This window comes from Boleophthalmus pectinirostris, unplaced genomic scaffold, assembly GCF_026225935.1.
Source record: "Boleophthalmus pectinirostris isolate CB_2022bp ecotype Guang Dong unplaced genomic scaffold, ASM2622593v1 HiC_scaffold_20, whole genome shotgun sequence".
Classification (NCBI taxonomy): Eukaryota; Metazoa; Chordata; class Actinopteri; order Gobiiformes; family Gobiidae; genus Boleophthalmus; species Boleophthalmus pectinirostris.
In genome coordinates this window covers 7,631,710-7,645,479 of record NW_026571153.1, presented here as the reverse complement: position 1 = coordinate 7,645,479, position 13,770 = coordinate 7,631,710, and positions in this window count along the sequence as shown.

Genomic DNA, 13,770 nt, shown 5'->3' with positions numbered 1-13,770 from the left:
TAGTGAGTGTCTCTGATTATTATCCTCTTGTGCCTGAAGGATCCTCGCGGGTCAAACAGCAGCTGACTTTTGGAAATGATCGCACTGAGAGTTGAGTCTGAGGAAAACTCTTTACGACAACTCCAGTAAATATGGATTAGGAAAAACAAACAAAATTGAATATGCACCCACGGAATTGTGTTTAGAGCTTAATCAAATACAAGCAGAGCGCAAATCAGTGGTAAATGAAAACTGTAATTAAATTCTGGCTGCTGGAAAAATTGTTGGATTCCATTATTGGGCTTTTCTTTTTTTTTTTTTTTTTTATTGTTTTAACCCGGTCACGCAAAGTAAAGGAGGAGGACATTTTTAAGCCGGGTGCCTTTTACCGTATGCGTGTGTGGTAGTGCATTAGCATGAACTCGGAGCAGGCAAACTGGTATGGAAGTAAATAGATAAGAAAACTAATCCCAGGGGTCATTTTCAGCATTTCAAATACCTGGTCGTCCTGTGCAACATCGTCTATTGAATTATTTCAGCAAATGCTACAAAGTGACGCATCATGCAAACAAAACAGACAGAAATTGTCCTGCATTTTCTACAAAACTGGAGCTAGAAACATGGAGCTAGATGTGATTCTCAATCTGTGGTGTGCACACTCCGTCTGTTGGTAGGCCTACACACAATTGTTAGATGTTATTTTATTATTTTACTTACCTCCTTTAGATAACTCTTTAGACCTGTTTACACAAGAACTCTTCTGGGTAAAAACTGCTAAATATTTTATCGGAATTGCCTTTTGTTTAGACAAAAGGTGTCAAACTTAAATTCACAGAGGCTAAAATTAAAAACTGGGACTAAGTCGTGGGCCAAACTAAATATTTATTGAAAAATTTCAACAACATCTGCATGTTTTCTCTTCTTTCGAGATATGTAATGTTAAACCTTTTCTTATTAAAATAAATGTTTAATAATAGTTTTGCTTAAACATTGAATCCAGAACAAGCTAAATATAAAATAATAACATTTGGTAACACTTTAGTTTAGGGACCACATATTAATACCTAACTAAGTGGTAATTGATTTGCTAATTAGCTGTTACTTATCTATTAGTTGATATTAATCACTTATTAATGCTTATTAAGATTTCAGTGTTTGCACAAAAACATTGATTGTAATCTCCAATACTTTAATGGGAAGAAAATAGCTAATGGGTTAGTACTCGCAAAATACGGCCTTAGACAAAAATGCATTAAAAGTACTTTATAAATACTAACATAGATGTAATTAAGCACTTATTATACATTTTACTATTAACTAGCTCTTAATATGGGGTCCCTAATCTAAGGTGTTACCCAAAATTTTAAACAAATAATGTTTCTATAGTCTATCTGTAACCAGCGGGCAGCTCTAATACATATTTAATAGGATCTCGCGGGCCAAATATAATTATATTGTGAGCCAAATTTGGCCCCCGGGACTGAGTTTGACATGTCTGGTTTAGACGGTGATGGCGTTTATGGGGCTTAAAAACACAAAAATCTGAAACCACCCTCCAGAGTGGAAAAGCTGAGTATGGTCCGCCGTAGCATTTCCATCTACACTGCCCAAGACTCAAAACTCTGGTCAGATCTGCTCACGTTGTGTACACGTTTACGTCACAAACATACAGTACACAAAAACCTGTCCACACACTTGTGCATCACTGTATGCACGCAGATTTCCTCCCAAAAACGCTCGTCTAATTGTGGAATAAAAAGTGAAAACGCGACACCACTTTTGTGTCTTGTGTTCAGACTGTCATCATATAAACGTAGCCTTTGTATTAAAGAGTTTTGCACACGTTTGGTTTTTAAAAATGTATTTATTGAATTGTCTTTCCTGGTCCTGAGAAAATGTACAAGGAAAGCAGGATTGGTGTTTATTGGTTTGGTTTTATGTTTTACTTGGTGCATGGTGTTCATGTATATAGTTGAATTTAAAATAGTTTCTTGGGTTTGTGTTATGGATTGTTTAATGCTTTTAAGCTAATAATAATTGTACCATCTCTGTGTGAGCTTGCTTAGTTTCTCCCAATCAATCAAACGAGTTAAAAGGCGCCTCCATCCATCAGTCTGTGTTGTGCTGCTGGAGGAGAAACTGCTGCCTGACCTCCATACCGCACGCTGCACTGTTTGGCACCTGCACTTTATAAATTATTGAAACAAAAAAGTAAAAATGTGGACCACGTCTTCCTGCCTTTGTGTGGATTTCGGTGGATTTTTCTACCTCCGTCGCTGAGGCTCACGACTCCTGGCTCACCTACCTCACAGAGCCACATGAGATAAGCCCAACAACTTAAACTTAAATATAATTATTATTTTGTCTAAACATGTTTCCTGTAATTTTCATGTATAGTTAAAATAATTATGTATTTAATTTCACATAAAAACATTAAAATGTATTAAGCTAAAACATAAAACTACAATTCCTAAAATTAAAAACAAGAAAAATGTTTTTTTTAAATAATAAATTGTCACATTTTTATACAGCAACTTTTCCACCTTCAAGGTTCTCAGAGAGTTTAAAATCAAGGAACCACTCACCCATTCACACACACATTCATACACCAGTGTGCACAGACACTGGGGGCGAGGTGGGTTAAGTGTCTTGCCCAAGGACACAACAACAGCAGTCATGTGTGGAAGCTAGAATCACACCGCCAGCCTGTGAATCATTGGATCTGATCACTCAACCGATGATAATTTATCAGTTAGTCACTGGAGTTTTACAGCGCCTTTCCAGACACCCAAAATGCTTTACACAGGTTATTTATTCTCTCCACACTTGGTGATGGTAAACTCTTATAGTAGCCACAATTGCCCTGTGGCAGACTGATGGAAACCACCGCCATCACTCACACACACTCCACTTTCATACCAGACAATGTGAGTGAAGTGTCTTGTCTAAGGACACAGCTGCAGTTTTTGCACTAGCGCCCCCCTGTGGCTCCTGGTGTTCCCAGCAGTCTCCCATTGAAGTACAGTCGTCCCTCACTATAACGCGGTTCACCTTTCGCAGCCTGTGGATTTTTTTTTTTGTGTGCAATTTGCATTCTTTTTTTTTTCTTTTTTTTTACAGCGAATGAATGTGCATTATGTTCCTCCCCCTGCATCCTGATTGGCTAAGGGACTGTAGACAATTGTCAATCATCTCTGTGTCGTGTCTCCTGTACAGTACAGAATGTGTTCAGCTGTCATATTTACATAAATGTTCGATCTCTAGCAGTGGGATTCTGAAGTGTTTGCAAGTTTTCTACCCAACAAAACCCACAATGTCGACGAAACATTCTGCAAGGACAAAGGCTCCTGTGGTCGCACCCAAAAGGCAGAGGAAGACGCAAACCATCGCACAAAAAGTTGGACTTCTGGACATGCTGAAGGAAGGCGGAAGTTTTGCGGCTGTAGGCGCCATTACAAAAAAAATTAATCTTCGTTTCTTTACACAAAGAAGGAGGAAAATAACATAAGGACGACAGCAGCAATAAGTTTTAAGAAGGATGCAAAAAGGTTTGTAACTGTCCTGTCTTGTGTCTGTGTGTAGTGAGGGATTTTTCAGCCTTAATACAGATATAAAAAAAAAAAAAAAGTTGACTACTTCGCGGATTTCGCTTTTGCGGGTTATTTTTAGAACGTTACCCCCGTGATAAACGAGGGAACACTGTACTACCCTGGCCCATACTGTTTAGCTTCTGAGATCTGACGGGATCGAGCTTTGACCAGCTGGTATGGCCATGATGTTGAAAGCGAGAGAGCGCCAACCTTCGAGTTAAAAGAATCCGTATGGTGCTATACCACTCCCGTTATGAATCCAATCTGCTGCCATCACGCTCTGAGTTCAGCTTCATGTTGTGGGCGCGTGCAGATTTTCTACCGTTTGCTTTTGGAGATTATGATTTATTATGTTCCGTGGTCTCAAACTCATTTACGCCTCCTCATTCTTCAGCATCAGAAACTTTCCCACGCCCAGCTCTGAGTGGCTGTTTAAAACTAAGAAATGGAAGATATGAAATAGTAAAGTTGTGTAGAACAATATGAAAGTAATTAGGCTCACGGAGTCTGAATGCGTCTTCACAGAATGCTAAATTTATAAAGATCTGCGCGCATCTCTAGCACGACGCTGCTCCCTCAACCATAACCTCAAAACACGACTACATCTGTCCATTCTGTTCCATAATTACACGCGCGACAATACACGACAGCAACACGAAGTTAGTAATTGTTTCTTGTCCAAACATTGCCATACAAGAAACTCATCCAAAAATGCAGCCATCCAAATCATAAGAGTCCAATTCCAGGCTGCAGTCGTCCTCATTGCAGTTAACCAGGTCTGACACGGCGGAACATCGGGGCGCCATCTCCCAGTGGCCGCTAATTTACGGTCACACCTTTTTAAAGCGTAAAATAGAAGAGCGTAAAATACTTTCGGGGACGTTCTGAAGTGAAGTAATTACCCCGGAGATCAGGGAGGTCAGTGATTGGCTGGCTCATTATTAGGGCGGAACATCAAATTATAAACCAAACCGTGGAATAGTCCTGTGAGAAATAGCTCGGGTTCATTTGTGTCTTTTTGAGGCGAGATTTTGGTATCGGTAATGACACGGGGAGAACATTTGTGAGGAGTTTAATTTTTATCTTGAGTGGATTGGACACATTTTCTCCAAACAAAAACCAAAAACATTAAATATGTTAAATAGAAATACTGACTTTTTACTCGAGGTGAAAGAATAGGCAAAAATGTAATAACTTTTGTTTCTTGTGCTGTACTTTAAATGATATTTTTTGTAATCTGTCTTTGCTATATGATCAGTTCTTTTTCTGATGCCCAAACTGCTTTGCTTTACAATTTTGTGCATTATTCCATACTCCATCACCAGTGCTGGTTAGGCCTGTAACGATAACAGATTTTGCTGGACGATAGAGATGTAACGATAACCGAAATATCGTGATATCGTATCGCCAAAGTTCTCACAATAATATCGTGGACCATCACAATATATCGAATTACAAGTCTCTCTGCTTAAATTAAGAGTTAAGGTGCAGCAATAGCTAAAAAAAAAAAAAAAGACAGAGGGAACTACGTAGACCGTGATCCTTTGCTCCATTTCATTGCAAACTACATGAAGAAATAACAGTTCTAAACACTTTTAAGTCTTAGTTCTTTGGATTAAGTCTTGTCAAGGCATTTTAAGAGGAAAACAGTTTTGTTAGACTCACAAAATATCACAATAAATATCGTACCGTGAGATGTATATCGTGAAAATATCGTACTGAGAGATTTGGATATTGTTACATCTAATTGTGAGCCTCCCACCATATCATGAGCTTTCCCACGATATTGCAATAAATATCGTACCGTGAAGTTCATACTGTGACGATATCGTATTGTGAGACTTGGGTATCGTTACACCACTACTGGACAATTAATTGACTAAGAAATTATTGCAATAAATGTTAATATTGACATTTTGAGACCAATTTCAACTGATAATGGAATAAAAATGAAAATACAGCCTTTCAAAGATCTATACATTTTACTTTCTAAAGAACATTTAACACAAAAACTGCAAAACAACCAAAAACAATAGGCCTAAATAAAATAGACTTGTTAACATAAGAATAATAGCCTAATGTAGTCTGGCTCACAGCGAGGACTTGTTAACAAAAATGTACTTGAATAAACCATTGCTAAAGAAAACACAACCAAAACAATAAATAAAATGGATTATTAAATCTCTTTAAGAAAACTCCCCTTAAAAGTGATTTTAGTCATTGATTTACATTGGAATATTGTGGCTCGTCTCTCTGTGGCTGCTGCTGTTTCCTCGTCATTTTGGTTTGAAGTGTTCGTGTGTTAACCCGCGACACAGGATCCTGTTTCGCTCTGAGGGAGCCGCTGTCCTGTCTGGTATCGTGTCGGTGTCTTGTACGTTACATTAGTGAACTACTGAGCAAAAGTAATGTTATGGTCATGAATAAAACAGAAGTAACTTGTTAACTCAGACTCATTCTAGAATTAAAATTAAAAATTGGTTTCATAATGTCGATATTGGCATAGATTTACAGATTGGTGCAGTTCGAATGTGAGACATGTCTTCCATATCATAATGTTAGTTTTGCTCAGTAGTTCACTAATGCGTCATCGTTGTTCACCTTTAAGCCTTCGTCATTCTTACCTTGATAGTTGTGGATAAATTCTTCATGGACAGAATGTTTATCATTTGTTGACCTTGTTGGTTGAAGATTTGGTGATGGGGCAGATTTATGAAGCTGGTGGAGAATATGAGAGACATTTCCAGACATTTTGCCATAGAAAATCATTAACCAGAAGTTCCGCAAACCTACAGCTTCCAACACTTCCGGACATTGTGAAAAAGGTTTATTGTCGGAGGATAAATACCAGGTGTGAGGCAGGTTGTTTGCTTCTTCATCCATGTTCATGGTTTGCTTTTTCTAATACCAACTCGGGCGGATGATTCTGTCATTGTGAGTTTGCTCCAAAAAAATGAAAACCAACTTGGGGCCAGTTCTTGAGGACTTTGTGAAATGGTGTGAAGAGTCGTGTCTACACCTTAATGTTTCCAAAACGAAGGATATGATTATTGACTTTCGAAAGCAAGCGCCTCAGTATGATGTCACAGAGATAAAGGGGCAGTCGTTTGAGTGTGTGGACTCATATAAGTATCTTGGATCACTCACTGATTCAAAATTGAGTTTTGATGACAATTGTTCTGCTGTGTGTAAAAGAGGCACCAGCACCTTCATTGTCTGAGAAAGTTGTCCTTTTACCGTGCAGAGAGAACCATGATTACACTGTTTTATAAAACATTTATGGAATCAGTTTTAACTTTTTCACTGGTCTCTTGGTTTGGGAGCATTTCTGCTAAAAACAAGAACTCCCTGAATCAGTTGGTTAAATGGGCGAGTGAGGTGATTGTCCATCCTCAGAGTCGCCTGGGCTCCCTGTACTCAAGACACTTACAGAGGTCGTCCCAGAGTATTTTAAAAGACGTGCAACATCCACTAAACTCAGAGTTTCAGCTGCTTCCCTCTGGTCAGAGGCTTTTAGTCCCAAGATCTAGAACAAATCGTTTTAAAAGGAGCTGGTAACACTTTATAATAACTACACCTTATTTAGCCTTAATAAAGCATGAACAAAGACTTAATTAATAATGATTCACACTTAGTAACTGCTTAATTACTACCTGAATTAGCACTTAACTTGCACTTAATTCGCCTGTGCTGTAAATAGTTATTCAATACTTCTTAATTACTCATGAACTAACCATTTGCATGTTTACAAATGTATATTTAAGTACACATTTGAGCATTTATTAATGATTAGTAAGCCATGAGAGAATATTTACTAATAATGCAATGCAAAGATAATTCAGGCAGCTGTTATCTGTTAGTTAAGTCTTTCTGAGACCTTTTCTAAAGTGAAGGCTAATTGTGTTTATTAAGCATTTGTTAAGGTTGGTTAAATTCCGGAGAAACAATAATGCATTACTAGTAAATCATTCTATCATGGCTTACTAATCATTAATAAATGCTCAAATTTGGACTTAAATATACATTTACAAATGCACACACAAATGGTTAGTTCATGAGTAATTAAGTAAGAAATATTTATGAGTAACTATTATTATTACTACAGCACAGGACGAATTAAGTGCAACTTAAGTGCTAATTCAGGTAGTAATTAAGTAGTTACTAAGTGTGAATCATTATTAAGTCTTTGTTCATGCTTTATTAAGGCTAAATAAGGTGTAGTTATTATAAAGTGTTACCAAGGAGCTTCATTCCAGCCGCTATCGTACTTATGAATAAATTGTAATCTATTTTATCTAAGATTGTGTGTTTTTAACATATTTAATATTTATTGTTATTTTAACCAAGTGTGATGGATGAATTTAACTATTTGTTAATAGAACAAACCATTCTGCACTGGAGCACTGTAGCAGTTTATTTTGTAATTGTGTTTTTGTACGTGTTTTGTGGATGAATGAAATGTGAAATGTGGAACCTGCCTCTCAAATCTGCAAAGCAAATTTACCTACAGGTACGAATAAAGCAACCTGACCTAACCTAAAAAAAAAAACTGTAGCTGCAAATCACAAACAAACAAACATTAAAACATATTACACAAATAGAATACCACATTTATTCATTCATTCACGTTAACTTGCAGACTGACTTTTTCAAATTTTCTATACATTTTTAGTCTCCTCCTAAAACTACACACTTCACCAAATTCAACTCTGTGTATTTTAATATATTTTCACATCTCAGGTTCGTATGTGACAGCAGATCAGAGACCCTATTGCCCCTGTTGCATCATGGGATATCTCGAGGCAGTAAACCTTCACATCCACGGGGGTCCGACTTGTTAGAGCGCCTTAGCTCGCCGCCGTAGCTTTGTTCCGCTCCAACTTCTCCCGTATAATTGGACGATATGAAGATAAATGGGCGATAGTTTTGCCGCGCTAACCGACTTCTGAAGCCGGCTATGACCTCTAATGAAAACTTGCGTTACTCCCAACATTGATTAATCATCTCTTTGCTTCACTGGCCGTCTGATTCAATTCATTTATTCTGTGCTTGTACACCTCGTGCTTGAGTGCATTTCTGCCCAGCGAGCCCCGGCCATCTGTACATTCACCCCACTGTAATTTACCTCCAATTATTCACATTAGCAAACGCATGGGCCCGGATCTAATAGCGTGTTTCTCTTTCATATACTGTTGCTTCTAGACACTAATGTATTCAGTGGACTTCAAAAGAGAAACATGCCAAGATTTCATCGCACGCCTGAAAAGTATTTGGACACATATCGCCATTTTATGTTGCAGAGTAGAGTATTTTAAAGCAGAACTAAACAGTAAATCCACCTTTTTGTCTGCTAAACAGTGTATGGTGTTTTAATATCATAATCTACTGCTCACAGTTCTTATATCCTCACCTTCAACATGACTGTGTGGTTCAGCTGCACTGTAACAGAGAGGAAAGCTCTGCAGAGGGTAGTAAGAGCGAGGGGTGTAAAGGTACAAAAATCACAGCTCAGTAAATACCTCAGTTTTGAGGTCACGGTTCGGTTCATTTTGGTACAGTATGAGAACAAAATGGAAAAGCATTTGCTTGTTGTTTAATTTGTGTTTTTTATTAAACCAACTACTTGTTTTAACATTATACAATCTGGAAAATAAAACAAATGCAAAGTGCTGCTTGGTAATACTAATAAGTCAAATAAAATATTCTCAAAAAAGCAACAAATGTATGAAATATTATAAAAAAGAAATTCCTTGTAAACAGTGAACAAAACTTTTCAAGTGCAACACTAACATTTCCAGCATAAAGTTTTACTCAGTTTTCATATTTTTGGCCAGAAAAAACAACTTGTCCACATCGTCTGATCTGCTGCAGTTACAATGTCAATGGGAGAAATAGATTCCGTGCCGGTGAAAGTGAGGACCGGAGCGTGACAATCATAGTTTTGTGAGGATTTACGTGGTTCGGAGGGACGTAGTCAAGGCGGCCGTCCTAACTATAAAGCGCTGCGGGAAACACTGCCGTCCCAATCACGGATGAGTTCCCTCGTGTATATTAAAGAGCCGAGCCTTCTGTGTACCTGCACATAGTGTGGTGGAATGTAAACGCACACAAACCACGCAAATTTATTCGTGTACAGCCCTGCACCGAATCAAACGTCCCATTCCCAAATGGTTCGGCACAAATACATGTACTGTTACACCACTAATAAGAGCTGCTGAGCGCATCTGCGGATGTATTCTGCCCTGCGTTGGAGACATCTACATCAGCAGGTGCAGGACACAATCGTATAGCATCATGAAGGACTCCATCCAGCACATGGACTTTTTACAGCTCTCCCATTAGGCAGAAGATGGCGCCACCTACAGGGCAGGACCACCAGACTCCGGAACAATTTATACCCTGATGCTTTATCAGATCAATTCTGTCATGTAGCCCTGACATTAATGCACCTTACAAAATAACACTGACTTGGAATGCACTTTAGAAAATGGGGGAGGGTGGGAGCTGTTTTATAAAAGATTGTATTGTACATGATATTTTAAACTATTTATTCTTATTGTTATTTGCACTGCTGATGACCTGGACCTGAGTGCAGTGTTTAGTGTCTGTATTTTTTATACTGGAATGACAAATAAATCTGATTCTGATTCAGTTTTAGTGCAAACAAGGTAAATTTGCAGCTTTCTGGTCAAAAATGTCTAAACCTATGTGCGTGCTGCCTTCAGCTGTCTCTGCAATTTCAAGTAGTTGGTGACATCACACAAGACCTGACTCTGATTACAGCCCGGTGTTTCTGAATACAAGCATCTGCGGTGGTAGATTTTAAAGTGTGGATATCTGTTCAGCCAATCACAGAGTTACTGAGAGAGACGCCCTGATGCAAACCTGAACCATATGATTTTCTGCGGAGCTCATCGGGGTCCATGTGCGTCGTGAGAATCCAAACTATTTAATTTGAATTGATTATTTATTCACTGTGAAAAAATGCACGGCACATTCAGACGGCCGATGTCCAGAAGCTTTTTTATTTCTAAATAATGTTTCGGCAAAAAAGCCGTCGTCAGATCATTTTTCTTGCCTTGGACCACAGTATCCTAAACCTTATTTATTTAAAAATAAATAAAAAGCTTTTAAACATCGGCCGTCTGAGTGTGCTGTACATTTTTTCACTTTTGTTTTGGTGTTCCTTGCATTTGCACTTCTGTGGGATCTTTGGTGTGTGTTTTCTGTTTCATTTTATTTATTTACTGTGACAGTAAACATTACGTTCATATGCAGATGTTTCTGTGCCAAACATTAGCTGTTCTAGGCTGTTTTTAATGAGTTGTCCGTAGACTTTGTGGATCAACAAACTTCCACAGTCCTCATGTTCTGTGAAAGTTTAACTCGTAGTAACTTTTTTGCTGAAGTGCACATACACGGCACAACAAGATTTCTGAGCTTTCTGAACTATAAACCAACCTTAACTCTCACATAGGTACTAGGTAATACTGAAATAGCTGAAATGTGTCTGTGGGCGGAGTTTAGGTGTTGCTCTTCCCACAACCACATTTTTTAGTTTTAAAGGTGCACTATTTAACTTTCCTGGGGGAGGATTGCCACCTACTTGTCGCCATGGAGATGTTATTGCTTTGCATAGAATGTTTCACAATATGGTATTAAACTAATCTAGAAAAACAGGTGAGACAACTTGGTCAGGTATTTTTAAAGCAAGAAAATTACTTGTAATTGAAAAAAAAACAACAAAAAAAATAAAAATAAAACGCCACAGACAATGCCACAGAATATTCTGGGTTAAATAATAGTATCTCTATGAAGACAGACATGCCTCAATATACATACATAGTACAGCTTTAACTATTACAGGGCCTATAATAAGCTAAGACAGGGGTCTTTATACGTTTTTCAGGCCAGGAACCCCCAAACTGATGAAGAGCTGGAGCAGTTTTCGTCTGCTATATATATGGCATACAATTGTGTTTAGGGTTAGGGTTAGTTAAACAGCTGCTCTGTTATTATTCAATACTAGGCGGGTATTTCATCGAAGTTGCTTTACAAGTCCAGGCTTATCCTGAAATTCTGAGCTGACTTTTTAAAAATGTAAGTCTTTATTTTTAGACTTTATTTATATATGTGACATATGTCACAAAGATGCTTTACAGAGCATTATAGATTCATTATTGTTTCTCTCCACACCTGGTGTTGGTAATTACTATTGTAGCCACAGCTGCCCTGGGGCAGACTGACGGAAGCGGTCCCTCCAACCACCACCATCACTCACACACACACCAATTTCATATGGGTGAAGTGTCTTGCCTGATGATGCAGCGACAGTTTTAAGACTGGCGCCCCCCTGTGGCACCTGATTTTCCGAGATGTCTCCCATTCAAGTACTAACCAGGCCTGCTGAGCTTCGAAGATCTGACGGGATCAGGCTTTGTCAAACCAGTATGGCCACCGGCTTGTGACCTGAATAAATGGAGGAGCCACAGCGCGCACCCACAGAGTTTGATTTGGGACACTGAACTTTTCCGGTCATTCTGATCTGAGGAGTAAGAGGAAAGACACAGTTCCCCCTCTTTTCCCGGTCGCTCCATGGACAGAGAGGAGGCGGCTGCGGAGTGCGGAGTCTGGTCAATGCGGCTGGGGAATGAAGTTGCCTCACCCCTTCCCGATGCGCGGTAGTACATGGAGAGCTTAAGTTCCACTGTGCGTAAAAGTGAAGCTGTAACAGAACTCTTCACATGTAGCCACGAAGAAACTATGAAATCTGGGCTGACGTGTTTGCAGTTTGACAGAGAGCAAGCGACGTCCGATGGAAGAGAGAGAGACTGACGTGACGAAGGAACGAACCCCCAGAACCCCCTGAAAACCAATTCATCCTCATCCCTCAAAAATTAAGATATATGAAAAAAAAAAAAAGTCTAATCAACCAAAGATTGCGACCCCCTCTGAGCTAATATATTCTTTGTACATTCCTTATTTGCATCAGCCCTGTTTGTGCTTTTTCTGGGTGAACTCAAGTGCTACGTTTTCCATTTAATTGGCGCTTTAATAGGCTTTTGCACAGCCCTAAATGAGGACAAATCACTTCAACGCAGAACACAATACGTTCCATTCCTCCAAGCTTCTCTCCAAATGGAATATTAAAGTTATGTAAGGTGCAAATCCAAACTGTGCACTTTACGACAGGGGTCACGGAGAGGCCATTGTTTCCATATGACTTTTTCAGTAGTGTTATAGTGTGATCTCGGCATGCATTTTTAATCCCGTGACCCGAGTTATGTTCTATAAACGTGTTCTGTGATGTACCACTAGTTGGCGCTGCAGATAAATTATGTATGACTTCCTGTATGCATTATTGACGGTGATTTTTGCTCAGTCATTTGGACGCGGTGATTGTTGGCAAGCTCTAATCTGCAGAAAAAGTATGGATTTTTTTGTAAATACCTATAAAATTATCAATAGGAAGTAAGTGAATTTATTTTTGACATAAAATAATAAAAATAAAGCTTACAACAGCTAGAATGCTAACACAAATTTCCTTTTTATTCCATGCAGAGGACATATTTTGACCTCAGGAGCTGTTTATACGATACTTCTGAACTGGCTCAAGACAAATCGGGGTCTGTCATCTGCTTGTTACTATGGAGACGTCATTTCTCTGCCTAGAATGTTTCACAGTGTGACATTAAACAGCTCTACCTTACGTTTATTCAATTGCAATTTGTTTTATAGCTCAAAAATACCTAGAAAAACAGGCATTCTGACTGTGAGCGGGGTTGCCTCTCCACAGATCTGACCTCTAACTTGGTCTGGTTTGGTCTCCATGATGATAGAAATGTTTAATGCCATACTGTGAAACATTCCAGACAAAGCAATAACAAGCATTTGACGGACTCTTCACCAGAAAAGTTACACAAAGCATCTCAAAGTATTGACTAAGACTAATATAAAATCCTCCACAGTATTGCAGGAAGATCAATTTATACCCGTATGTATTTGAAGTATTCAGAGCGAGAGATTATCCATAAACAAAGTTAATAAATCTACAATCTGACAGTTAAACAGCAAGTTCTACCATATCATTTTGTCTCTTCCTCCAGCTCAGTTTTAAAGGTCCCATATTACACAAAATCGACTCTTGTGAGCTTTAAGCCATGTTACAGTTCTGTTATCTCCCCAAAACAGACCTGGAGTT